Here is a 27935-nt window from a genome sequence, read left to right as displayed (position 1 = left end):
CTCTAACCATGTCACTGTTTCCTATTCCAGATGGAGATTATCTACCCTCTTGATCACATGTGTTTATGCCTCAACAATTACTGTTCCAGTGTTTCATTCATATACAAATATATATATATATATATATATATATATATATATATATTTATCTCAATTTCTCTCTCTCTCTTCCTCCCTCCATTCCCTGCTTTCTCTCCTTCCTTCACTTCAGCATTTTCCAAACTATTTTCAAATAACTTACTTTAATGTGAGAGGTTAAGAGATTTTGAAAAAGGGTTCTGCCTTGGTTTTTTAGGAAATACTACATCCTTCCTCCAACACCTGTAAAAACATGTCAGCTTATTAAAAAATAATATGATACTCTCCAACTACCCAATTCTACTTATATTAAGTTGTCCATACAAATATGATTTTAAAAAACATTTTGAAGTGTGATAGGAAAGGGATGCATAGATCTTATAAAAAAAATTCTGGTACAGAACACAAAATAATTACATAATTATAATTATATAAGATACATAAAATATCTTATATACTTCTCCTTCCCCATATGTGCAGTTTAGTGTCACTTACAATGTGAAGCCCCTTATCTACACTCAAAATCCTATTCCAATCTACTTCATAAAATTTTAGACACACTTTATAATTAGTTTGAAATGTCCATAGTCAAAATTCAGTAAACAGATAACATTTTTCAGGTATTTTTATATAAGTCATCTCATTAGTTCCTTACATTAACTCTGTAAGATATTATCCCCATAAAGGAAGGGTCGGGGGAGACTTAGAAGAAGTAAAGTTTTAGTCTGAACTAGAGTTCTTGACTTTGACTACTTGTATTTTTGGCCAGATAATTCTTTGCTGTGTGGGGGTTCACCTGTGTTTATAAGATGTATAGCAGCACCCATGACCTCTACATACTATATGACAGCAGCATGTCTTTCCCTCAAGCTGTGAAAACCAAAGTATCTACATACATGCCAAATGTCCTCTAGGGAACAAAAGTACCCTGTTACTTGAGAACTACTGGTTGAAACCCACACAGCAAATAAAATACCAAAATTCACTGTTTTCAGTTTTCTGTCTAGACATCTAAATACTTCTCAAATATAATGCCTTTATGGTTCAAGTCCTATCACATATCATTAATTGCTAAGCCCTTCCTAAAAAGCCATCATCTTCTTCACACGATTTATTATTTCTTATTGGTGAAACCAGCTAGTTCAAATGACTTGGCATTCAGGTATAACTTGGCATGGGCCATGGAAACAAACAGGAGCCACTGGCTCTTGCCTTGCAAATGTGCAGCATTGGTATAAACTAAAATGTCCAAATGAATCCCAATCACCAGTAAAACAGATGGTGGGCCTGTAATTTCATCACTGGATATACAGCACAACATTATAATTGGAGCTCCACAGTGTAATAACCTCCCAGACTATGTGGCATTTTCCAAACTGGCATCAAGTTTCTTTATCATTATTAAATCCTTCTAACACAATGATGATAATTAGATTTTTCTTCATCTTTCTGGCATTTTTTAAAAATCTAAATGTTAGCCAGATGTGTTCCATAGATTCTCCTTTCTCTCAATTGTGGGATTTCTCTTGGTTGTGTAAATGCATTACTAGTCAATTTCCCTAATTTCCTTATCACCTACATCATCTTCTTTCTTTGTAAAGTTGTTATTTTCTTTTGTGGAGACAAAATTCTCATATTCATTTATTTTTTTTCTGCTCATAGTTACTTGCTCCATCAATAAATTACCTCTTTCCTTCCTCTGACAAAGCTGAATGTCCAATTACTACCTTCCCTCATCAGGTAATAACTCATCTTAAATACCTATATGTATAGGTAGACGGATAATTGATAGATAACTTGTTCTTAAAATATTTTTTTAAAAAAGAATTCAGAACTGACATTTCCTTCCATGTAGTTTACCTAGATGAAAATTTTAATTGAGTAGAAAAATCTTGTTGAATCTCTTTTGAAACAAAATTTCAGAAGACACCAAAGTTAAGACCAAAACTTCTAGGTTGAATGTGATGTATTTTGCCCAAAGGCTGCATTATGCCAAGTTCAAGATATGAAAAGTAAAGAAAACACCCTTCAGTTCGCTGGCTCTTAGCAGTTTCCAAGAAAGCCCAGAGCATTCTGCAGCCCTAGAGCCAAACTGCCTAAGCATGAAAGATTCCCACTTGGCATAACAGGGAGGTTTTTGTTTTTTTTTTTGTTTTTTTTTTTTGTTTGTTTCTTTTTTTTCCAAATTCTTCACTATTTTTAGAGGGACCATAGATTCTTTCCTTTTTTAAAAAGTTTTTATTTAAACTCCAGTTAACTAACATACAATGTAATATTAGTTTCAGGTGTACAATATGGTGATTCCACAGTTTCATATAACATCCAATACTCATCACAAGGGCACTCTTTAATCCTCATCACCTACCTACCTCCCTTCTGGTAAGCATCAATTTACTCTCTATAGTTAAGAGTCTATTTCTTGGTTTGCCTCACTCTCTTTCTTTTTCCCTTTGCTCAAAAACCCTCAAAATTGGAAAAGGTATTAATAGTTAACTAACTCCCTGCTAGACGTAAGAAAGTGATCTTTTATCAAATATTACTTAAAATGTTTAGAAAGTTAGCTATACCTTGCTTCTCCCTCCTCCAAATCTTCTTAAAAACCTCCCACCATCACCACTAATGTTCTTTAAGATTGATTCCTTGATTCTAATAAACAACAATATCTAGAAGTTCATGGCCAGAGTGAAAATACAACTTTTGAAGCAATTTTAAAACAACCACTAAGTATATTTTAGGGTAGGTTTAAGTTTCCTAAAATTTTGTCTTAAAGAGCAGCTACTTTTAAAAACAGATCATCCCTAAACTGCTGAAAATATACTTTCACCCTTCTCCATTCTGGATCTAATCTATAAGAACTGCCAGGTGGGCCTCTCCATTCCCATGGAGCTGTGTACTTAGCAAATCCTCTGAGGTCTTGAAATTCATAACCAGATATAAGATTCACTGCTTTATTATTTTTTAAGATTTATTTTAGAGAGCATGCACACATGCATGTGCATGAGTGGGGGAGAGGCTGGGGAAGACTGAAAGAAAGAATCTCAAGCAGACTCCTCCCTGAGCTCCAAGCCCAGTGCTGGGCTCAGTCTCATAACCCTGAGATCATGACCTGAGCCAAAACCTAGAGTCGGGTGCTTAATCGACTGAGACACTCAGGTGCCCCAGACTCATTACTTTAGAAGATAGCACAACTGGAAATAGAACTCTGAAACAGAGTTCACTACAGGGCCAGGAAAGAGGATCTTACAGTTTGCTGATTTTCAGCATTTGCCTAGCACTGTGCCTAGAACATTATGAGGTATCCAACAAATATCTGTCAAATAATTAAACAATAGTATTAGCACAATATGATCAACAGTAACAGTACCCTATTTCTTATTTCTTAGGGTAAGAAATAAGTTACAAGCTTGACATACTTATTTTGTATCACTCCTACAATGATTTTTTTTTTTTTTTCAGGAAAACAGGATTACTGACTGTCCATTTCAGTGTCAATAACTAAGGCTTAAAGAGGTTGCACTGATTAAGGGCATGCCTGAATGAAGAATGTGAATCTCCAAAACATGTGTTCCTATTTCTATGCTCCACTGCGTCTGCCCCTCCTGGTCTTCCTTCCACAAGTATTATTGAGTGCCTACTATGTTCTAGGTACAGGAAATACAGCAATCAAAAGGGACATACTGTCCCTATCTTGTGCAATTTAAATCCTTTTGTGAAGAGACAGAAAATACAGGTGAAATGTAATAAATATATTATATGTTAGGAAGTAGTAAGCACTGGGGGTATAAGGCATAGAGGACAGGTAATGTAATACCACTGTAAATGAATTGGTCAGCATACACATATTGAAATAATGACATCTTAAAAAGACTTGAAGAGGGAGATAGGTATATGAAGGCATCCTCTTAAAAAACAGGGTTACCTAGAGACAAACCAGCACTTCAGGTCTTATTTCACTGTACTGAATCTCCATAACAAGGGAAACTATGTCCTAGAATTACAGAACCATACAACTAAATCAGACATCAATCTGAAAACTTGTATCAGTTAGATTCTTAACCACAGCAAAATCTATTAGATACCACCCATCTTATCCCCTTTTCCAACTTCAACTCCACAGCACTCATACCATTTGATATGAATATATTTTATTTATTTATTTATTTAATTTATTTATGTTTTATTTATTTTCTTTTTGTGTCATTATAATAATATAAATACAAGAAAGGGCAGAATTTATCTGTATTTTGTTCACACGTATCTCCAATTACCCATACAACTGCCTGACACAAAATAGTTTCTCAGTAAATATTACTGAGTAAATGATTCCCATAAAAAAGAGCTGGTAGCTTCAGACACTAGTTGAACATCTCCTGGGAAGGGTGATCTAACAACATCTAAAACGGCATGTCAATCTATTCCTCATCTGTAAAAACAAACAAACAAAACAAAAAGGCTTCTTTGTACTACTTCAAGGAGAATGCAAGAAGTTATGTGCCCAACACAGGAGGAAAGGTGGCTAGAACTCTATGTCTTCATGTGCTGTCCAACTAATCAGTGAATGGTCTGTTTCATCATTATATACATTGCTCATTGTCCCCATTTTGCTGAGTGAGAAAGCTCAATAACTCAGGAGTCTAAAAACCAGAAATTAAGATTCAAAGTAGGTGTTCTGGATGAGTAAAAGCGGAGAGTATGTTCATCCCCAGTACTTAGCTCAATGACTTAAGCTCAAAATGAATGTTGAGAAGATGATCAAATGGACAAAATCTGCATTTCCCCACTATTAGGGGTTAATTTTGACATTCCACTGGCTTAATAAAATTAGTATTTATTTCTGGTCACATAAATTCAGTTTGTGGAATAGATGTTTCTCTTTTCCCATTTTGTAGCTCAGAGACCTCTCCCTTATTTATTTATTTATTTATTTTTATCTTTTTATTTTTTTAAGATTTTAAAAAATTTATTAATTTTTTAAAATTTTTTAATAAACATACAATGTATTTTTTTCATTTATTTATTTTCAGCATAACAGTATCATTATTTTTTTCACCACACCCAGTGCTCCATGCAATCCGTGCCCTCTATAATACCCACCACCTGGTACCCCGACCTCCCACCCGTCCGCCACTTCAACCCCCTCAGATTGTTTTTCAGAGTCCATAGTCTCTCATGATTCATACAATGTATTTTTATCCCCAGGGGTACAGGTCTGTGAATCACTAGGCTTATGCACTTCACAGCACTCACCATAGCACATACCCTCCCCAATGTCCATAACCCCACCACTCTCTCCTGTACCCCCTCCCCCCAGCAACCTGTTTGTTTTGTGAGATTAAGAGTCACTTACGGTTTGTCTTCCTCCCGATCCCATCTTGTTTCATTTATTCCTTTCCTACCCCCAATACCCCCATGTTGCATCTCCACTTCCTCATATCAGGGAGATCATATGATAGTTGTCTTTCTCCAATTGATTTATTTCACTAAGCATAATATCCTTTAGTTCCATCCACATTGACACTAAAGGCAAGATTTCATTTCTTTTGATGGCTGCATAGTATTCCATTGTATATATTTACACCACATCTTCTTTATCCATTCATCTGTTGATGGACATCTAGGTTCTTTCCATTGTTTGGCTATTATGGACATCGCTGCTATAAACATTCAGGTGCATGTGCCCCTTTGGATCACTACATTTGTATCTTTAGGGTAAATACCCCGAAGTGCCATTGCTGGGTCATAGGGTAGCTCTATTTTCAACTTTTGAGGAAACCTCCATGCTGTTTTCCAGAGTGGTTGCACCAGCTTGCATTCCCACGAACAGTGTAGGGAGGGTTCCCCTTTCTCCGCATCCTCGCCAGCATCTGTCATTTCCTGACTTGTTAATTTTAGCCACTGACTGGTGTGAGGTGATATCGCATTGTGGTTTTGATTTGTACCGAGTGATGTGGAGCATTTCTTCATGTGTCTGTTGGCCATCTGGAGACCTCTCTTTCTCATCTGAAAAAGGGGGTTGACAACATAGATATCTTTTGATTTCCTTCCAAGCATCCATTTTCCCCACTTCTTTTAGCATTGTGAATCTCCATTTGTGGAGAAGCCATGTAGTTTGGGTGGTCTTGGTTGTACTTCCAAATGAAAGGGTGAGCTCTGACTAACTAAAGTAACTCGATGCATTCCACCTCATGATGGAAACCATAGAAAACCTGATAGTGAATATATGCTGTAAACAAAGAGTGAAAGTGATATAGTTCTTAATGAGACTTTGAGCCACTAGATCAAGCCTTCCCTGAAGCTTGACTTATATTCAGACTATTAATTTATAGAGACCATTAATTCCCTTTTTGCTTAAGTGAGTTTGAGACATGTATTCTGTTGCTTGCTGCACGAAGAGCCCTGATACAGATGATCTAACTGATATAATCTCTAAAGTCCCTTTCAACTCTAAAGTTCTAAGCCTCTGTTTATTTGTCTTCTGATTGAGGACTATTTGGAATTAAAAGCAAAATAAATTCAGAAGGGCTGCCAAAGACAGAGCAAGAATACTCCAGAGAGATATGGTCGAGGTGAGGAACCTTGGCAGAAAGCCTCTCCAGAGGCACATTCATCTGAGGGAAACTGATTTATGTTAGGCTCATGTCTACAGTATTTTATAACCATAATGGCCAGTAAATAAAAAGAAATTGTTTCTGTCAGCTTACCACCTCTCTTATCATGAATGGAAGAAGCAGAAGTACCCAATCTTTAAAAATTACATAAAGGCCAACCAGGGCTCTGAACACACCTTATCCAAGCTGGGAAAGGATTTTGTATTTTCCAAAGTAGGACGTAGCATCATGATAACATCATATAACAGATTCAGTAATGATCAGTATTTTTAATAAAATTAAAAGTACACTTCACTTGTACTTCAGAATGATGTTTAAATTTTAGATATAAAGATACTAAAATGTATTCTTTGCTTGACTGAATTGTACTATGTAGCTGGGGGCCAGGAAATACTTACCTCTCTGAGTGCCTGGATACTAATGACACCATAGTACAAAACTTCCTAAAGCACTGTTAGAAACAAAACTATTTAGTAACTGGAGGCATCCCTTCCTCAATTTAGATGCAATTTTTTTTTTAATTTTTTTATTTTTTATAATAATGAAGATGCAATTTTTTTATAATGATAGAATTAATCTTCAAATCTTTTCATTGGATTATTGTTATGAATTCAATTTATTTTTGGTGGTTTTTTTTATTATGTTATGTTAGTCACCATACAGTACATCATTAGTTTTTGATGCAATGTTCCATGATTCATTGTTTGTGTATAACACCCAGTGCTACATGCAGTGCTACATGCAATCCGTGCCCTCCTTAATACATCACCAGGCTCACCCATTCCCCGACACCTCTCCCTTCTAAAACTCTCCATTTGCTTCCCTGGAGTCCATAATATCTCATGTTTCATCTCCCACTCCGATTTCTCCCACTCTGATTTATCTGCCTTCATTTTTCCCTTCACCTAATGTCCTCCATGCTATTCCTTATGTTCCAGAAATAAGTGAAACCATAAGATAATTGACGGTTCTCTGTTTGACTTATATTTTTTTAATTAAGTGAAACTGAATTCTGGTTACTATATCTGGTAATTATTATTATAATTATTATTATTTTTAGTTCACAAATATCATAGAACCCTGAAAGATGAACACACTGGGATAGTGAAATGTGTCACCACTGTATGCAGTATGTAAAAATGGTAAATTCTAGAGCCTATTTCCAAATATCAATTCTACTACTTATGAGCTGTATGACCAAAGACAAGCCATTTCACACCCTGTGCCACATTTCCTTTATTTACAAAACAGAGGTTATAATAATAGTGTTACAAAGAGCTGTTGTGAGAATAAAATGTATTAACTTATATAAACATTTAGAGTAGCACCTGGTATAGCTATATATATATATTTTTTTTGGTTCCTGATACTGCATTTTCATTTGTGATATGTTTTTATGAAGTTACTTCAGTTAAATAAAATACAATTATTGTGAGAAAAATGTTAAAAGTACAGTCATATAGTGGTATGTAGAAATGAAAAAATGTCAAGTGCTATCTTTTTAAAAAATAGTAAAAAATTGAAGGGTAAGCAGAATCTGAAGAGCAAATATTAAAGAATCTAAGGATGTGCAGATATGTATTTTATGATTCAGGATGTAATTCTATATTATAGAGAAACTTCAGAATACTTCACAGATCATAAAAACAATCAGAGAAAATAAGAGTTGAATTTCAAAGGCAAGAAAACTAAACTCATCTTAGATTATTTTGTACATCGACCCCAGACACTCTGTAAATCTGCAACACCTACTGGATGGTACAGTAGGAATGAAATTAAGAGAGTGATTTCAGAAAATAGTTTAGATGAAATATCAGGGTCCCGTTGCTCATTACCTAAAGAGAGTGAAGAGAGAAATAAGAAGGTACCAAAAATGACTGCCAAGTTTGAACAAACATACAGAGGAAGCTCTTCCCTAAGACAAGAGCAGAACCAGCATGAGATTGGGAGGATCATGAGGTTTTTGTTTGTTTGTTTTCAGATTTTATTTATTTAAGGGAGAGACTGAGCCTGCAAGTGGTGAAGGTCAGAGGGAGAGGGAGGAAGAATCTGAAGCACACTCCACACTGAATGCAGAGCCCAATGTGGGGCTCAATTCAGTGACCACAAGATCATGACCTTAGCTGAAACCAGGAGTCGGACTGTGCCACCCAGGTGCCCCTTGAAGATCCTGTGTTCTTAAATGAACTCAGGAATGGGAGGAAATCTGTAAAACTTCAAGCATTTTTGCCTTACAAGAAGTTGGAGTCTGAAGCTAAGTTGAGAAGTCAAAACTTTAGAAAAGAGTTAGTAGTTATCAAAATAAAGTTGGTAAATAAAACTGTGGGATGGGGACACCTGGATGGCTCAGTTGGTTAAGTGTCTACCTCTGGCTCAGGTCATGATCCCAGGATCCTGGGATGGAGTCCTACAGGTTCCCTGCTCAGTGGGGATCTTGCTTCTTCCTCTCTCTCAGCCCTTCTCCCTGCCTGTGCTTGCGCACGCTCACTCTCTCTGTCTCTCTCTGACAAATAAACAAATAAGTAAAATCTTAAAAAAAAATACAAAAAACTGTGGGATGAAGTGACCAAGAACACATAGCGGAGAAGGAGATCCAGAAGAAAATCTTGGGATAAGCCTAAAAACAAAATAGACATAGAGAAAACCCTCAGTTAAAGAATTAGAAGGAGCAAGCAAACTCAATGTTATATAAACCTGAAGAATGCAGAGTTTAGCAAAGTGTTTGGTTATATACCAGACTTTAAGAAAACAGAAATTTAACTTTAAATTAGTTTAATCATGAGGCATTTTCTAGAAATTGCACACAGGTCAGTTCTATTATCAATTACACTTAAATACCTTAAAAACAGCAAAGATTCAAGTTCTGTCAAATTTCTGCTCTGCCATTTTTAGCACTTGAGTGCCTTTCAGATGCACCAGTTCCAGATGTAATATGTTTACATCACAATGCCCGGTGGAAAGAGAGGCACGTTTCATTTATATCTCTTTTATCCACAGAAAATCTTCCACACATCACCCTCCCTCGACAACTGCCCAAGGTTCAACCTAACTATTCAGGTTGTTTCATTGTTCATATTGGCCATGCTCATAGTCAATGCTTATTCCCAAACCAATCAATAGTAAGGAGAACAGATTTCATCTCTGATTCACTTAAACTTGATAAAGATCTATAATCTTTCCTGGTCACAGGGTCTGGCAGAAATGAAACAAATTGGGATTCTGCCAAAAGTAAAGTGGAAGCAAAGCAAGGTTTCAGGTAAGAACCAAGAGTGTCTGCTAAAATGATCAGAAAGATTAAATGAGGGGCGCCTGGGTGGCTCAGTGGGTTAAAGCCTCTCTGCCTTTGGCTTGGGTCATGATCCCAGGGTCCTGGGATCGAGTCCCGCATCAGGCTCCCCTGCTCAGTGGGGAGCCTGCTTCCTCCTTGCTCTCTGCCTGCTTCTCTGCCTACTTGTGATCTCTGTCTGTCAAATAAATAAAGAAAATCTTAAAAAAAAAAAAAAGAAAGAGTAAATGACACACAACAGTCAAAAAAGTTAGAAAGTAACAGGAGACCACCAAACAAACATACTTGTTAGACAGATGTTATTTGGATTTCTCTTATATGCCAGGCACTGTTGAATGTGTGGAAATGCAAAGTAAGGCATAATCCCTGCCATTTCAGTGCCCATGGTTTAGATAGAGAAGTGTGCAAAAAATGATGAGATTAAAGACCAAAGAGCAGAAGTCCAACCTGCTTTTTTTATCAAGTATATTATACCACAATCCATTTCCACAAAAATCAATTTGCTCAAATAGTACAAAACTCTATTTGAGAACATTATCTTACCTAGCAAGCCAAACCTTTTCTGTTTTTGATTTGGAAGAAAGTAAAATCAGGTGGAAATTTCCCTTCGGTCCTATTACTCCCCAGGTATAGTATTCGCGAACAGTGGATTTTAATTTTAATTTTAATTTTAATTCTAATTTCTATGAAGTTTATTCTAGTTGAATCATCAGTTTGTCTTCATGATATTGAGTGTAATCTAATGGCAAGGCAGGGTAAATAGTATACTTTGGTAAAACAGGGTTATAGAAGAGAAAAAGGAAAGAATTAGAAAAAAATACACTATGCAGTTCTCAAGCACTTTTACATCTGTGTCTGTATTGAAAAGTATATAGCACTATGACACTAAAATTGAAAAAAGAATCAACATTCACAGCTTAGGATACTCTGTATTGTTGATGTTTTATTTAGCTTCATTAAATATTCATTGGCCATTAGACTAACAAATATTTTATGGACAAAAGTTAATTTTTAATCTCCTCTTATTAATTTAAAAATTTATTCCAGTTACTACAAACCATCTAGTACAAAGAATAAACTGTTTTCTCCCTAAACTTAACATTCTTTTTTCTACTTTAAAGCTTTAGAATACATTAACATAGCTGCTCAAATTTGTGAACATTTATAATTGCACCAAAGATAAAATATTAGGCCAAGGAAAGACAGAGTTCTTTTGGAAAAAATCAAGTAAAATAATCCTGATCCATAAATATATTTTTTTTAATTTTTCTTCTGTTGTTAGATTAATACACAGAAAATTAGCTAAAGTATCTCAGATATTTTACCCAGATATCTATGAATCTGATAAAATTATAAATCACTTTTGACATGGAAACACAACCATCAAGGGGGAAAGAGAGCTAAAAGTAAGAAGTATATAAATAGAAACAGATCAGTTAATGTTAATGAGAATAAAAAGTTTACGCTATGGCCGTGAATGAGTTCCTTTAAAATGAGTTCAGTGTTGGCAGCCATCTTCCCCCTCTCCAACCAACAAAATCTGTGAATATAAAGTAACAGAGCTAAAGTATACATAAGAGATAGACATTAGTCATAACTAAGTTTTAAAAATTCAAAAGCTTTGTGGTATAACCTCATTAATTCACAAAATAAATATTTATTACAGGACTCGCTCACATTTTGATTTTGCTGAATTCTACACAATGATTCCCAGAAGTAAAGTGAGATTGAAGAGTAACACTATGCAAAAACTTCAGGCTCCTCCATAATTGTCCTTATAGAAAGAATAGGTTATATGAGCTTATATGTAATTAACAATATATAGAAAGAATAAAGTCGGTGGACTTGTATATTTCTTTAGTGTTCAGACCACACTATGTTTATGACACCATGCAAATAAAATAATCAATGGAAATAGGTAGTAACATAACATAGAAAAATAGGCATCCAGATAACTATCATAATAATCATATTGCTTAAGAGAGGCAGATGGTGAGTTATAATTATGGCCCCAAAATGTCAGTAGGTCCTGAATCCACAGCTTTACCATTGCCTCATCATTGCCTTCGAGTCATGCGACTTTGGGCTCTTGACTTTGCACTTGGCCTGTGATCTGCTTTGGCCAGAGGTGTATGGGCGGAAATGACAGTATGACAATTCCGAGAATAGGCTTCAGGAGGTCTTTGATGTTTCTGCTTGTCCTCTTGAGCCTCATTTAGAACCACACTTGAATGGCCACTCAGTAACCATCATGAGGAGTACATGCAATATTTAATCCAATAGTCTCAGAAGGAGGAAGATGAGAATGACATGTGCTAACCTATAGACTTGCAGTAAGAAAAATGCTGTCTCCACCAGCTGAAGGCCCACCTATCCAAAAATACATGAGCAGTAATAAATGATTACTGTTTTAATTTACTGAGTATTGGAGAAGTTTGAGATGCAATATTATTTTTATAAAATCTAATATATCACATACACAAAAATTACAAGGACATTTAGAAAACAGTTACATCCACCTTTGCTTTTGAATGATGGGCAGATGGAACTTGGCCATTTGAAAATGTTGAAGATGGGTGTTTCATGTTTAAAGAGGAGTATGTAAGAAAACACATGAAAAATAGAGTATATATGCCTTTGAACACACAGAGCAATCTGGCAATAACACATTTCTGCTAATTCTCTGGCCTCCAGATGTTGTGTTGGCATCCTTGTTTAAGCTTAGAAAATGAGCCTGGAAGAAGAGAACTGAAAAAGATCTGGGATAACCAGTCCTTCTCTTTCCTACTGCCCTGATGACCTAGAAAGGTGGTTTGTCCATTCATTCAACAAGGCCAGCATTGCGTCCTGGCCAGCTGGAAAAGGAGAAATGGATGGTTCTAAGATTAAGTTGTAGATTTGTGATAATGAGAGAAAGTCTCTCATACATTATACACAAATGTGGTATTAGGGCATTAATATAATTACATCAGATGAACATGGTATTAAGATGGTGACAAAAATCAATTTATAAGATATTCTGTAACAGCTATAAAGTTGAATATCACTCACTAGTCCATTGATCTAAATGGAAAAATACTTTCTTTTACAGTCTCATAACTCATGTCACTAAGCTCACATCACAGAATTCTCTATAAACAATTTATGTACAGTTTTATCATTAAGGTAAATATGGTGAGAACAGTAGTACTAAATTAGGGTTAATTAAAACTGTTTTTTCAATTAACTTACATTTGATCTGTTTTCATTTTCATTAACTTAATTTTATTGACAAAATACCTACACAAAGTTCACTAGCTTTAAGTTGCAGTAAATTTATATCATTAGTGCACCATTTTATTTGTGTGATTTAACACCTTTAATAAGAATTTTGTTCAAACAAGGCCTCAGATCCTCCTGTGTACAGACTATACATTGAAAGTATATTAATTAGCAATTTAGAAAATATTCTCTATACTTTTAGGCTGCTATCAAATTTGGAAGTTTGAAGAAGCACTCTGGCTTATTTGAAAAAATCTAAGAATAAAACCGGTAATTTCAAATGTCATTTTGGCCACTACTATCAATTTTCTTCTTCTTTCTCTATGGTTCCTGAAAGTCAGTGACAAATAGTTGATATAGTTGTGTAAATATTTCACACTCCTTTAAACCCACCACCAAATAGGAAGAAAAGGAAGGTTTTAGCTTCTGTTCTCCAGATTCATTGTTCAGATTGCCCCATGCCTAAGATCTGGTCTGGCCAATGGTCCGTGGGCAGAAAAGACAATATGTCAATTCCAACCCTCAGCCATAAAAGGTATTTTAGAGAAATTTGTTATTACTAAATTCACTTAGCAATTGCCCAGTTTGCTGATTCACTGTTTGTACATATCTCCTTCAGATACTGTTACAAATACTAAGGATAGCCTGTCTCTCCTTAGATACTTTTTCAGCCACAAAATTTCATGACGGCATCCAGTAACATAAGGCCACAATGCACTACACCAAGCATGGAACAGGTGAAAGGATGGAGACCTTTGGAGCTTTAGGAAAACCCTGAAAACAGATGAAGGAAGAGGTCCAACCAATGGTTGTCTTTCATTGCTTGCATATTTCTTGTCATTGGCAGAGAGCCACACTTAGATGTTAACTGAAATTATGATTAACACTGAAGCGTACTACAAAAATCTTCATTTGCAGTCAGGGAAATCAGTGTTTGCTGCATGGGTAGACATTATTATTTTCAAAGGAGACTTTGAGTGGCATCAGTGCTATAGTAACAACAAAGAAGAAAGAAAGATCTTGGGTGACTAGTCTTATTTTCCTTTTTCTAAAATTTTTCCAGAAGTAAATAGACACCAGTTTGAACTCTGAATGCAGCAAATTCCTACAGCTCTCAGAATGAAGTCTGTGAGGCCCTGTGTAGGAAAAAATGGTCTATCATAGGACTCAGAATAACAATAGTTCAGACATCTAAAAATGTCACCTTATTTTTTCCCAAGATGGTAAACGACAAATGACAATAGGTATTTCAGAGATAAATCTTATTATACAGCAAAAAAAGATAAGAGAATGCACATTTTAATCTCACAAATATTTAATTTCAGCATGCATTTTACAAATCAGGCAACCAATGGTCACTTTAGGAACATCTCATACCCCACACCCAGTACAGACACTACTACCTTACACAAAGAAAAGTAACTTATCCTTTTGAAAAGTCCGTTTTTTTTTTTCTTTTAAAGATTTTTATTTTATTGATTTACTTGCCAGAGAGAGAGAGACAGAGCACAACCAGGGGGAGCAAGAGGTAGAGGGAGAAGCAGGCTCCCCGCTGAGCAAGGAGCTACATGCAGGACTTGATCCCAAAACCCTGGAATCATGACCTGAGCAGTAAGCAGAAGCTTAATCAGTTGAACCACCAAGGTGTCTCAAATCTTTGGTTTAAGTTTAAAAGAAAGTAGAGAATGTGAAAAAAAGATGACTTAAAGAAACTTGTTCTGGGCAGACGTATGAATATATAGCAGTCTTCCTGTTTGCCCCCAAATCCCTCCCAATCATCAACCTTGCCTAAAATATTTCATTTCATTACTCTGAATACAGGCCAACCAAAAATAGATTAATCTGGGTTAATAAATAGTTAAAAACACACTTCTAGCAGTTTTATCAGGCATTTATTCACATATCCATGCCATTTACCACAAATACTTATTTAGACTTTTGACATCAAGTAGGTGAGAAGATCCAGAGGGAGGGCATCCATGATTTAAGCCATCAGTTTTGTTTTCTTTTGTTTTATAACTTAATATTTGAAGTGACATCCCATTATTATCCTATACTCTATTCAATAATATATAATAACTCTGACATACTCTCTTAAGGCAGTGTATTACAAAAAAAAAAAAAAAAAAAAAAAAAAAAGCATGAATACCAGGAGAAAGGATTACTGAGAGCCATTTCAGAGGCTTCTACTGTAGAGGTGGATACATTTTGGAGGATGAGTAGCTGGAAGGAAAACAGTGATTGAGGAGTCCTGGTGGAAAATCTAGGAAAATATATCGAACTGGGTACCAACATACCATAGTCACAATCCCAAAAATACGTGCTTAGAACAGCCCTTTGACAGAGATACTCTTATTTCCAACTCACAGAGAAAAAAACAGAATTCACAAGCTTTGGGTGATCCTGGCATATGAATAGAAGTATCTGAGCCCAATGACCCTTATTTTATCACCATACTTACCATACTGGAAGGAGGAAGACAGGAAGTATTGCAGAAAGGAATCTATACAAATGCCAATAATATTTATTTAAAAAAAGATAAGCTTAGTTTTTATAAATCTTATCAAACAAGAGAAATTTCTTTTCCACCTCTTCATTATTTTTGTCTTGGCTTCATGCTTCAAGACAACTCAAGTTGGCATTGCTTATATGACAGTTCAGATTCATAATACTGTAACTGAAAACTGTACTTGGATAATTGTAGATTTACATGAAATTATAAGGAATAATACAGAGGATTCATGTGGGCATATACACATTTCAAGCAGTATATGATCTTCTATTGCTGCTATAACAAATGACCACATACTTAGCAACTTAAATCAGCACAGATTTATTACCTGATCATTATGGACACCAGAAGTCCAAAATAGCTTTCATTAGGTTAAAAGCAAAATGATGGCATGATTATATTCCTTCTGGAGACTATGGGGGACAATCTGTTTCTTTGTGTTTTCTAGCTTCTAGAGGCTGTTCACATTCCCTAGCCAGTAATTACATCACTCCAATGTTGGCCTGCATCCTCACATCCTCTTCTCTAAATCCTCTACCTCCGTCCCTTATAAGGATCATTGTGATTGGGTTGGGTCTACTTAAATAATTTAGCAAAATCTCCCTGTCCTACACCCTTAATCACATAAGCAAAATCCCTTTTGTCATTTAAGGGGGCATATTCAGGTTTTAGGGATTAGGACACAGATAAGGGCGAGGGGCATTTTTTGCCTCTCCAATGATAACATTTTGCAAAACTATAGTATAATATCACAACCAGATTATTAAAATTAATATAATTCACCAATCTTATTAAGATTTCCACAGTTCTTATAGTCCTATGTATGTTTCATTCTATACAATTTTATCACTAATGTGGGTCTGTCCACAACCAAAGTCAAGACAATGAAGAGTTTCATCACCACAAGGATCCCTAAAACCACTCATGTATAACACCCTCTCCCTCTTGACCCTTCCCCAATATTTCCAACTCCTGGAAGCTATTCATTTTTTTATCCATTTAAAAAAAATCTTGTTATTTCAAAAATCTTATATAAATAAAATCATACAGTATGTAATCTTGTAACCTTCAGGAATTGGCCTTTTTCATCCAACATAATTCCCTGGAGAATCATCTAAGTTGGTATTTAAATCAATATATCTTTGTTTTGCTCAGTGCTAAGTACTACTGCATGGAAATTATGTACCATATTTTTTTAAAACCACTCATGTATTGAAGGACATCCGAGCTGTTTTCAGTTTGGGGCTATTACAAATTAAATAATTATGAATATCTGTGTATAATCTTTGGTATGAACATAAGTTTTTATTTCTCTGTGATAAATATAAAAAGTACAATTATTAGGTAGTACGGTTACATGTTTAATTTTATAACAAACTGACAAACTGTTTTCCAGAATGGCTGTACCATTTCTGCCTTCCCTACAACAAGACAGAATGATTTCTTTCCGTTCAGGCCAACATTTATAGTTGTCATTTTTAAAAAATTTTAGTAATATTGTTAGGCTTGTAATGATATTCATTGTGGTTTTAGTTTGCATTTATTTGATGGCCAGTGGTGTTGACCATCTTTTCATATTCTTATTTTCCACCTGCATGTTCTCCTTAGAGAAATGTCTGTATATTTTCTTTTCCAATTAAATTATTTTGTTGTGGTGGTTTCGTTGTGTCTTGATGTTGAGTTTTAAGGGTTCTCTACATATTCTAGATAGTAGTCTTCTGCCAAATATGTGTTTTACAAATATATCCTCCCTCTCTGTAGCTTTTCCTTTCATCTTCTTCATATGAACCTTAACAGAGCAAAAGCTTTTAATTTTTATGGGGTCAAAGTGTGTGAATTTTCCTTTGATTGACTGTAATTCTGTTACCAAGCCTATGAAGACTTGGACTGGACCTAAATCCTGAATATTTTCTCCTATATTATTTTCTAGAAAGGTTAATATGTTACATTTTCTATTTAAGTAGGCAATCCATTTTTTGTTAACTTTTGTGTAAGGTGTGACACTTAGGTTGAGGTTTATTATTTTCTTTATGGACGTCTAAATTACACGAACACCATTTGTTTAAAAGGTTATCTATCCTCCATCGATTTGCTTTTGCACTTGTATCAAAAATCAGTTGGGCATATTTGTGCAGAGCTATTTCTGGAATCTTTATTCTGTTCTATTGATCTATACATTAATCCCTCTGCCAATAGCACACTGTCTTGAATACTGTAACAACATAATATCCCTAGATATCAGGGAGAGTGATTCCTACCACTTTCTTCTTTGTTAAGATTGTTTAAACTGTTCTAGGATCTGTACTTTCCCCTATACATTTTAGAACAAGCTTCTCTATGCCTATAAAAACAAAACAAAACGGCAGAGGTCGAAGAGGTTGCTGCCCGTGTTCTCCTCAAGGATTTTGATGGATTCCTTTCGTACATTGAGGTCCTTCATCCATTTTGAGTCTATTTTTGTGTGTGGTGTAAGGAAATGGTCCAATTTCATTTTTCTGCATGTGGCTGTCCAATTTTCCCAGCACCATTTATTGAAAAGGCTGTCTTTTTTCCATTGGACATTCTTTCCTGCTTTGTCGAAGATTAGTTGACCATAGAGTTGAGGGTCTATTTCTGGGCTCTCTATTCTGTTCCATTGATCTATGTGTCTGTTTTTGTGCCAGTACCATGCTGTCTTGATGATGACAGCTTTGCCGCAGCAACATCTTCCTAGGAACAACGCAAAAGGCAAGGGAAGCAAGGGAAAAAATGAACTACTGGGATTTCATCAAGATCAAAAGCTTTTGCACAGCAAAGGAAACAGTTAACAAAATCAAAAGACAACTGACAGAATGGGAGAAGATATTTGCAAACGACATATCAGATAAAGGACTAGTGTCCAGAATCTATAAAGAACTTAGCAAACTCAACACCCAAAGAACAAATAATCCAATCAAGAAATGGGCAGAAGACATGAACAGACATTTCTGCAAAGAAGACATCCAGATGGCCAACAGACACATGAAAAAGTGCTCCATATCACTTGGCATCAGGGAAATACAAATCAAAACCACAATGAGATATCACCTCACACCAGTCAGAATGGCTAAAATCAACAAGTCAGGAAATGACAGATGCTGGCGAGGATGCGGAGAAAGGGGGAACCCTCCTACACTGTTGGTGGGAATGCAAGCTGGTGCAGCCACTCTGGAAAACAGCATGGAGGTTCCTCAAAATGTTGAAAATAGAACTGCCCTATGACCCAGCAATTGCACTATTGGGTATTTACCCTAAAGATACAAATGTAGTGATCCAAAGGGACACATGCACCCGAATGTTTATAGCAGCAATGTCCACAATAGCCAAACTATGGAAAGAACCTAGATGTCCATCAACAGATGAATGGATCAAGAAGATGTGGTATATATACACAATGGAATACTATGCAGCCATCAAAAGAAATGAAATCTTGCCATTTGCAACAACATGGATGGAACTAGAGCGTATCATGCTTAGCGAAATAAGTCAAGCAGAGAAAGACAACTATCATATGATCTCCCTGATATGAGGAAGTGGTGATGCAACATGGAGGCTTAAGTGGGTAGAAGAATAAATGAAACAAGATGGGATTGGGAGGGAGACAAACCATAAGTGACTCTTAATCTCACAAAACAAACTGAGGGTTGCCGGGGGGAGGGGGCTGGGGAGAAGGGGGTGGGATTATGGACATTGGGGAGGGTATGTGATTTGGTGAGTGCTGTGAAGTGTGTAAACCTGGTGATTCACAGACCTGGGGATAAAAATATATGTATATAAAAAATATATGTTTATAAAAAATAAAAAATAAAAAAAATAAAAAAAAAAAAAAAAAAAAAAAAAAAAAAAAAAAAAAAAAAAAAAAAAAAAAAAAAAAAAAAAAAAAAAAAAAAAAAAAAAAAAAAACAAAACAAAACAACAACAAAAACTTGTTGGGATTGTATTAAGCCTATATCTAAACTCAGGGTAACTATCATCTTCACTATGTTGACTCTTCCAGTCCTTAAACTGAGAATGTTTCTCCACTTGTTTAGGTCCTAATTTCTTTTAGCAATATTTTGTAATAACCAGCATACAGAACCTGAATCTGTTTTACAGTAAACCTGTTTCCTTATCTTTGAGTGGTTGCAAATGGTATTACTTCGTTTTGGTTTTTTCCCTCAGTTTCTGCATGTTCACTGTTAGAATTCAGAAATGACTCGCTTTTATGTATTGATCGTGTATCCTGAAACCTTGCTGAACTCACTTATTATTTATAGGAGGGCTCCTTTTTTTAATAGGTTATTTGGGAATTTCTATGAAACAATGTCACCGGCAAATGGGCATTTTAATATATTACTTTCCAATCTGTGTGCCTTACTATAATGGCTAGAAACTCCAGTACTATATTGAGTAAGAATGGTGATAGTGACATGGTTGCCTTGTTCCCAATCTTAAGGGAGAAACAATCAGTCTTTCACCATTTATTTTCACTATTTATTAAGTTAAGGTAATTCCCCTCTACCATTCACTTGCTGGACTCCTTAAAGTGAATGGGGTGTTAAATTTTGTCAAATGTTTTTTTCTGTGTCAACTAATAGAATCATATAATTTTTCTTCTTCAGTTTGTTGATATGGTGGGTTATATTGATTGATTCTTTTTCTCCTTTTCCTTCTTCCTCTTCCTTCTCTGCCTCTGCTTCTTCATGTCAATTTCTTTCTGTTTTTCAATGGATATAGTATACTGATTTGTCCTCGAGTTCACTGATTCTATTCCTTATTATCTCCAATCCACTACTGAGCCTGCCCATAATGTTATTTATTTATAGTATTGTATTTTTCTTTTTTGTAATTTACATTTGGTTCTTTTTTTTTTAACAACTTCTATATTTTATGTGAGATTTTTCTTTTTTTATTTTTTTCCAGAGAATTTGTAATGGATCACTGAGGATTTTGACAGCTACTTTAAAATTCTCCTCAGATAATTTTAACATCTGATTCATCTCAATGATGATGTGTGTCATTTGTCTTTTCTCATTCAAGTTTTCATTTTCTTGGTTCTTAGTATGCTGGGTGATCTTCAGTTTTATCCTAGACATGTTGTCTATTGGGCTAGGAGATTCTGGACGCTGTTTAAATCTTTCATTTGAGTAGGCAGTCACCCTGTTTAGCCAACAATGGTCCTACTCTTTTCTGTGGACTGGAGTTCCTTATTAGTTTAATTTTCACAGCAATTGTGGCATTATTATTTTGGTTTTATTACTGTTTTGGTCTGATGCCCCTAGGGCTCCCAATAGTGCTGCCTGAGGAGGAATTTAGGAAGTTTACTCAGGTGGAGCCACTGTCTCCTGATAGAGGAAAGGATTGCCAGGTCCAGCAAAGGAGATGTTCTCTGGCCTGATACCCATTTGTACTTGGATCACTCTTGTTGCTCTCCTACCTCCAGGTGCTCCAGGGTCTCTGCTCTGGGTGGAAAAGAAGAGTTTCAGGTCCACAGGGAAAAAGAGACCTTGCATGTCAGGACACCTTCCGTGGCTAGGTCTTTCCTCTCAGTCTGTTTGCCTATACTGGTGTCTGCCAGGGCAGGTAGGCATTCTCAGGCATGGATGGGACATCCTAGTTGGAAGTTTGCTATAGCAGGACCCCTGCTTGCAGGGATCTGGAGACTGTTTCCTGCATCAATTGGTGAGATATGGCCCTCACTTTTCTTGATGTCACTGTAAGAGGGTATCTCAGGCCCATGGTGACAAGAAGGCTCCTCAAATTAGTCTGTGTTATGTCTCTCTTGCAAATGCTAACAGCAGCTTTAAGCATTTCTCTGAGGAGGAAGAAGTCTCAGGTATGATGAGAAAAAGTGTTTCCCTGGTTGCTTATGTTAGTAGATTTCTAAATTGATCTTCTTTTCAATCCTGCAAGTTCTCTATTTTCCATGGGGCTCTGGTTCAGTTTGGATGGAGGATAGGGATACCTGAGCTACCTCTTGTTACTACTTTGGGGGCCAAGAAACATTGAATCTAAGCCCCCTTCTTCTGTTGAATGGGGGGTGTGGGTCATAAGATATTCTGTGGCTGTGTTTATCCTCCAGTTCTAGGGCCCCTAATTTTAGTTTACCTTCTTACCACCTTTCAAAGACCGCTGTTGGTTGCCTCTTGTACTACATCCAGGGTTAATAACTGTATTTAGTTATATCTAAAATTTCTTTTTTTTTTTTAAAGATTTTGTTTATTTGACAGAGATCACAGTAGACAGAGAGGCAGGCAGAGAGAGAGAGGGAAGCAGGCTCCCTGCTGAGCAGAAAGCCCGATACGGGACTTGATCCTAGGACCCTGAGATCATGACCTGAGCCGAAGGCAGCGGCTTAACCCACTGAGCCACCCAGGTGTCCCTATCTAAAATTTCTAACGTAGAGAAGAAGCAAGAAGAAATGGTTCTATACCATCTCGTCCCGACCTTGGTAAGTCTATAACATGTTTTTCAAAACTACTTTTTCCAGTCTGAAAACTGTTCTCAGTATTTAAAACTGAATGTTAGTAAACATGATATGTAAACTGGATACATGGCATCAGCTTTTCCCACTCATTTCTGTCATATTTTAGGGTTGTAAGATAAAGGGCCATTTATATAATTAAGTTCACAACGAAAAACCTTAAATTTCTTTACAAAAAGCAGTTAACTTTGTCATTATGTAACTGTCTGCATTTTATTCTCCCAGATGAGTAAAGCAATAAATTCAGACAAAAGAAGAAAACACATAAATTTCTGTAGTAAGTTAATGGGACATACAAAATACTATTAAAATTAATTACTGATTTCTGGCAATTCTAATTGAGTCTAAAAGACGTCCACGGCTAAACAACCTAACAAATTTCATTTGAGAGCACTACTAGAAAGGGCTATAAAAAAAAAAAAAAAGAAGATGTGTGCATCTGTGTGTGTGTGCTTATAGAGCTATAATTCCTAATGAATGGCAAATGTAAAAGTAATATGTATCTGTTGATTTTAGCTGATCAATGTCATGGCATTCCTGCTTATGATGAAATAAGAAAGTTCTCTTATTGTCATGTCATCTATAGCAACGCAAACAAAAGGTGGTTTAAAAGACAATGTGTAGTTTCTAGGGAGTCTGAGTCTTCAAGAAGTGGCATTCATGACCCCAGAAACTTGCACCATACTAACAAATATTCAAGTTAAAACCTGAATATTTCACAGAGTGCATCAGTCTCTATACAAGGTTGAATAAATGGGTCCTAAAGGATATCTACATATTCATCCACCAAATCTGTATGTTATCTTATACAGCAAAAGAAACTTCACACACATGATTATGTTAAGATCTTGAGATAGAAAAATTAGCCTTGCTTCTCTGGGTGGGGCCAATGTAATCACAAGGGTCTTTACAAGAGAGATACAGGAGGGTCAGAATCACAAAAGACAAAATGACTTCCATAGGATTGGTGTAGTATGAGGGAGGGATCACAAAGCTAGGAAAGCAGGCTGCCTCTATAAACTAGAAAGGCAAAGAAACAGACTTTCCCCTAGAGTCTCTAGAAAGAACACAACTTTGTCAACACCTTGATTTTAGAATATCTGACCTCCAGAAATGTTAAGATAATAGATCTATCTTGTTTCCAGACACATTTCTGGTAATTTGTTACAGCACCAATAAAAAATTTAATAAAGCTTCCAAATAAATTTTTCTCAAATCGTTTTCACTTGTACGGTTTCATCAAAACTTCCTTTTCATTCCCTTTCTTATAAACCTATTGCTCTTTTGCCTAGCTGACAAATATGAGGAAAGAAATCTACTTTCTGGAGTTAGTTTTGAAAACCATATTTCTACTAAGAACTGTACTTCAAAAATCTTCTGAAGACACAAAGGAGATTTTTACATCAAATGGATTTGTGTCTGTGTGCATGTATGTGTACGAGTGAGTGCAAACATTTCTCTATTGATTACATATACACACACAGTATTCTTAGACAATGTATATAATACTAACACAAGCTCTATGCAGGCAGGACTTGTTTTTTTTTCCTATTCACTCCTAGGTTCCCAAAACAATGAATACTTGAACAATGAAAGATTAAATTGAATGAAAATATAGACCATTATACTCCGTCCATTCTGAGTTAGCAGAACGAAGTGTCTTTTGAGCTCAAGCTCTCCAGCTACATCTAGGTTTTCAATTTTTAATATCAAATTATCCCAAGCTGGCTTTATATGTGGCTTGTAACTTAGAAATACAATGCATATGGTTTTTGGAGACCTTTAAGAGATTTAATTTACCTATATGCTTACTGTTGACAACTTTCACTTGGTTGTGGTAGTCAAAACAGAAATAGATTTATGTTAATGAAAACATAATGAGTAATTTTTCCTATAACTGTGTCGAAACAGTGGTTCAGAAGGGAGCCAGAAAGGGTGGAGTATATCCCAATTTTTTTTTTTTTTAAGAAGGAGGGATTAGGGGCACCTGGTTGGCTCAGTGGGTTAAACTTCTGCCCTTGGCTCAGGTCATGATCTCGGGGTCCTGGGATTGAGCCCCATATCAGGCTCTCTGCTGAGCAGAGAGCCTGCTTCTACCTTTTTCTCTCTGCCTGCCTCACTGCCTACTTGTAATCTCTCTCCCTCTGTGTCAAATAAATAAATAAAATCTTTAAAAGAAAAAAGGGAGGGATTAAAAATTCAATATGGAATACATTATGACAAATTGATATAGATCAAATACCATTACATCTAAACCTTTAGAGCATCTGGAATGTTCACTGTGATGAAAGTTCATCATAAAAACACAGCTGGATATCACATTCCCAGATGGAGAGGAGCTAAGCTAATATCATCGTCTCTGGTGAATTTTACAAACATAAAAGATTACATTTTTATGGTATAAAGAAGGGAAGGGTTTTTTATGTAAGTATTCATCCTTCTTCCCCTTTCCTTCTCCAAGCTCCTGGATCATTGTAGTCTCATTGCACTTTGCTTCGGATGATGAGAAATCCAAATTTTTATTCCTACACTAGCTATTGGAATTTTAGAGTTGAAGGGGAAGAGAGAGGAACAGGAAGTAAGGAAGCAATTATAACTGAATGAAATATAGAATGTATTGTCAAATATTATTATTACATCATTTATATCATTATATCATTTACTTAAAGAGTTCAGCGGTATTTGAGAACTACTAACCATCTTCCAATGACTTACAAATAGAATGGTTTTAATGACCAAAAATATTTCCCTGGAATCAAACTGATTTTGAATTAGTAACCAGGATACCTGAAAATGGCCAATAGAATGGAATTCCTCCCAGTGCCCTTCCAAATTAAGGGGATGAATATGATATTATTATCAGTCAATATGTAACCTAACATACTTCTACAATCTATTGAAACAAGGGAGAAAGCAATGCCCAGGCTTGCATCCTACTGCTCCTTCAGAACCAGGTGGCATTCACACAGCACATGCTTTCCAGATCCTCATTGGCTGCCTGTCTTATATGCTTCTTTTCAACCTGATAGGAGTCAATAAAACATTGCAGAGAACAAAGAGGATGTGCAGAATAAAAATGGCGATGAAAAACTTGAAAATCTTGAATCATACTTTGGTCTGGCGAATAAAGGAGAGACCACTCATTCTAGGATATGCTCTTATTTTAAGCTCTAATTATTATTATGGAGACACACATGTAAGAGGGAACTTATGAAGCAAGGATTGCAACTTCATTGTGAAATCATCAATGACCCAGGGAACAAGAATAGTTGAAATAAAAGATGGTTTGTGAAATGAGTCACTGCCAGATCTTATGTTGGGCATTTCCACACAAATTTTTGTCTAGATCATTCCATGCTAATTACTGAAATTATAGTGAAAGATAAATGAGGGGTGCCTACCCAAAGAGCTTTAGGATCATCATGTTTATTACTCAAAGGAAAATTATTTGCATTTCATTGCAAGGATATAATAATTCCATTAACATAAAAAAAAGAATGTAGGTCATAGAGGAAATGACTTGGTTTATGGAGCAGTTCCATGTAACAGGAAGTATACTAGACCAGAAATTAGGGAAACTGGTAGGAGTTTCAATACATCTCTAACTGGCAGCACAACCCCAGACCGCTTAAGAAATAAAACCTTTGCATTGGGGACTGCCCTCATCTGCCCAGTGCAGGGAGGCTTTAAAGCCCACCTCATATTTCTCAAACAGTGTTGTGCCAATTAAAGAATAGAGAACTAGATGTGGTTCTCCTTATAAGCTATCACTACTAGCGGCTATGAAGAAATTAATAATTCATTTAAATAGTTCTTATAGTTTCTTGGTTTGGATTAATGCTTTTGTCAAAATATAGTTTTGTTTTTTAATGTATAGGTCTCAACTCTTATAAATACTCTAATTTTGTGTTGGCAGTCACCACTTTTTTTATCCCCTTCTTCATCATCTCTGTTCTCTTCCCTGGATGGATTTTTCTAGAAGCATATTGAACTCTAAACCATTTTTATCCCTTATGTGCACAATATAGGCTAGGAATGGGCCACAGTGGTACTAACCAGAAGTCATTAGGAATGCAGACACTTGGGCTCCCCCTGAACCCTGATCAATCAGAGTCTGCATGTTTACAAGATCTCTGATTGATTCCTTTGCACATTAAGTATAAGCAGCACTGATCCAATGCCACTGAACTATTCTTTGAAAGTTATTTTACGGAGTGCCTGGGTGGCTGAGTGGGTTAAAGCCTCTGCCTTCGGCTCAGGTCATGACCCTGGGGTCCTGGGCTCGAGCCCACATCGGGCTCTCTGCTTAGCAAGGAGCCTGCTTCCTCCTCTCTCTCTGCCTGTCTCTCTGCCTACTTGTGGTCTCTGTCACTCTGCCTACTTGTGTTCTCTGTCAAATAAATAAATAAAAAATCTTTAAAAAATCTTAAAATATCATATATATATATATATATATATATATATATATATATACTTTTTTTTTTTTTTTTTTACTCCATACCCCAGTTGCTGAGATAGGAATAGAGATTCAAAACGGAGAACAGAAGCTATTAAAGCTAAAAGGGGCCTCTCTAGTGGTCTAGTCCAGAAACCTCATCTTAAAAGTGAGGGGAATAGTAATATGTTTAAGGTCATGTTCTTCCTGAGCCAGGAGCAGAACTCAATCTGTTGGTTTGAGTCATGTTAGCAAAGATATACTTTGCTACTGAATTTTTCCATTTTCTCTCTCCAGATAGAGAAAAGTTAATCACAGTTTCCCGGGGTCACTCCTGGTCTTTGGACTCTCAAGCTCCTGAGTGCATGTACTTATTTATAGTAGAAAACAACCATAAACCATTCATTGGAGACCAAGGCCATCTGGGTAGCTTGAGGGGTAGCTTGGCTAATTCACCACCCCTTGCCTCTGGCTCCTCAATTATTGAGTAGGAGATGATTCATCTCTATATAGACCTTTGACAGTCTCAGCTGAAAAGCATCTGACAAGAGGAAAGCATTACTGTGCCCTGCAACTGAAAACCATGCCACTCCCTGAACTCTCTGTATTTGGAACTGAAACTAAAAGTAGCAGCGGCCATTGGTCTATGCCACTCATTACCCCACAGTTTATTCCCAGGGGTACAGCCAAAGTTCTTTGAAGATTATCAATCTAAGTTCTAGGTTCTATGTAAAAGTGATAGTATATAGTAGAGCAATAAATTTGAGGTTAGAAGTTCTGTGTTTGAGCCCTAAGTCCTCCACTTACTAGCATTTTTGGTTACTATTCCAATTCTCTGGGTTTCCATTTCTTCATTTTAAATAGCCTTGCTACTACTTATTGTCACCATATTTTCTTCCCCCTTGTCCTTGTTATTAACGCTTTATCTCTTCCATGTGTCCATGGCCTCAGTTAGTGATCACTTTTCCACATGCTCAGCATTCACATATGTCCCTCTCTGTCCCTCTCCCTTCTAAGATGACTTAGTTTTCCATTTTGGTGTCTAGGAGGGCCCAGAGAAGATTATGCTACTCTCAGCATCTCCAGAATAGTCTGTGACCAAGCTAAACCAATGAGCATTGTGGAACCCTCTGTTCATCATGAGTGAGTTCAGTAGTTGTCTTGTGAACAACTGAGCTAGCCCAAGAGAGTGCGTCTTGGGGTTATCCAGGGAATGCTGCAATCAAAAGATCTCTTCCTCTTTACTTCCTCTTTTATGACTTTACTTCCATAGA

Source organism: Mustela putorius, unplaced genomic scaffold (assembly GCF_011764305.1).
Source record: "Mustela putorius furo isolate JIRA1106 unplaced genomic scaffold, ASM1176430v1.1 tig00003850_pilon_pilon_pilon, whole genome shotgun sequence".
NCBI lineage: Eukaryota > Metazoa > Chordata > Mammalia > Carnivora > Mustelidae > Mustela > Mustela putorius.
This window is presented reverse-complemented; position numbering follows the sequence as displayed.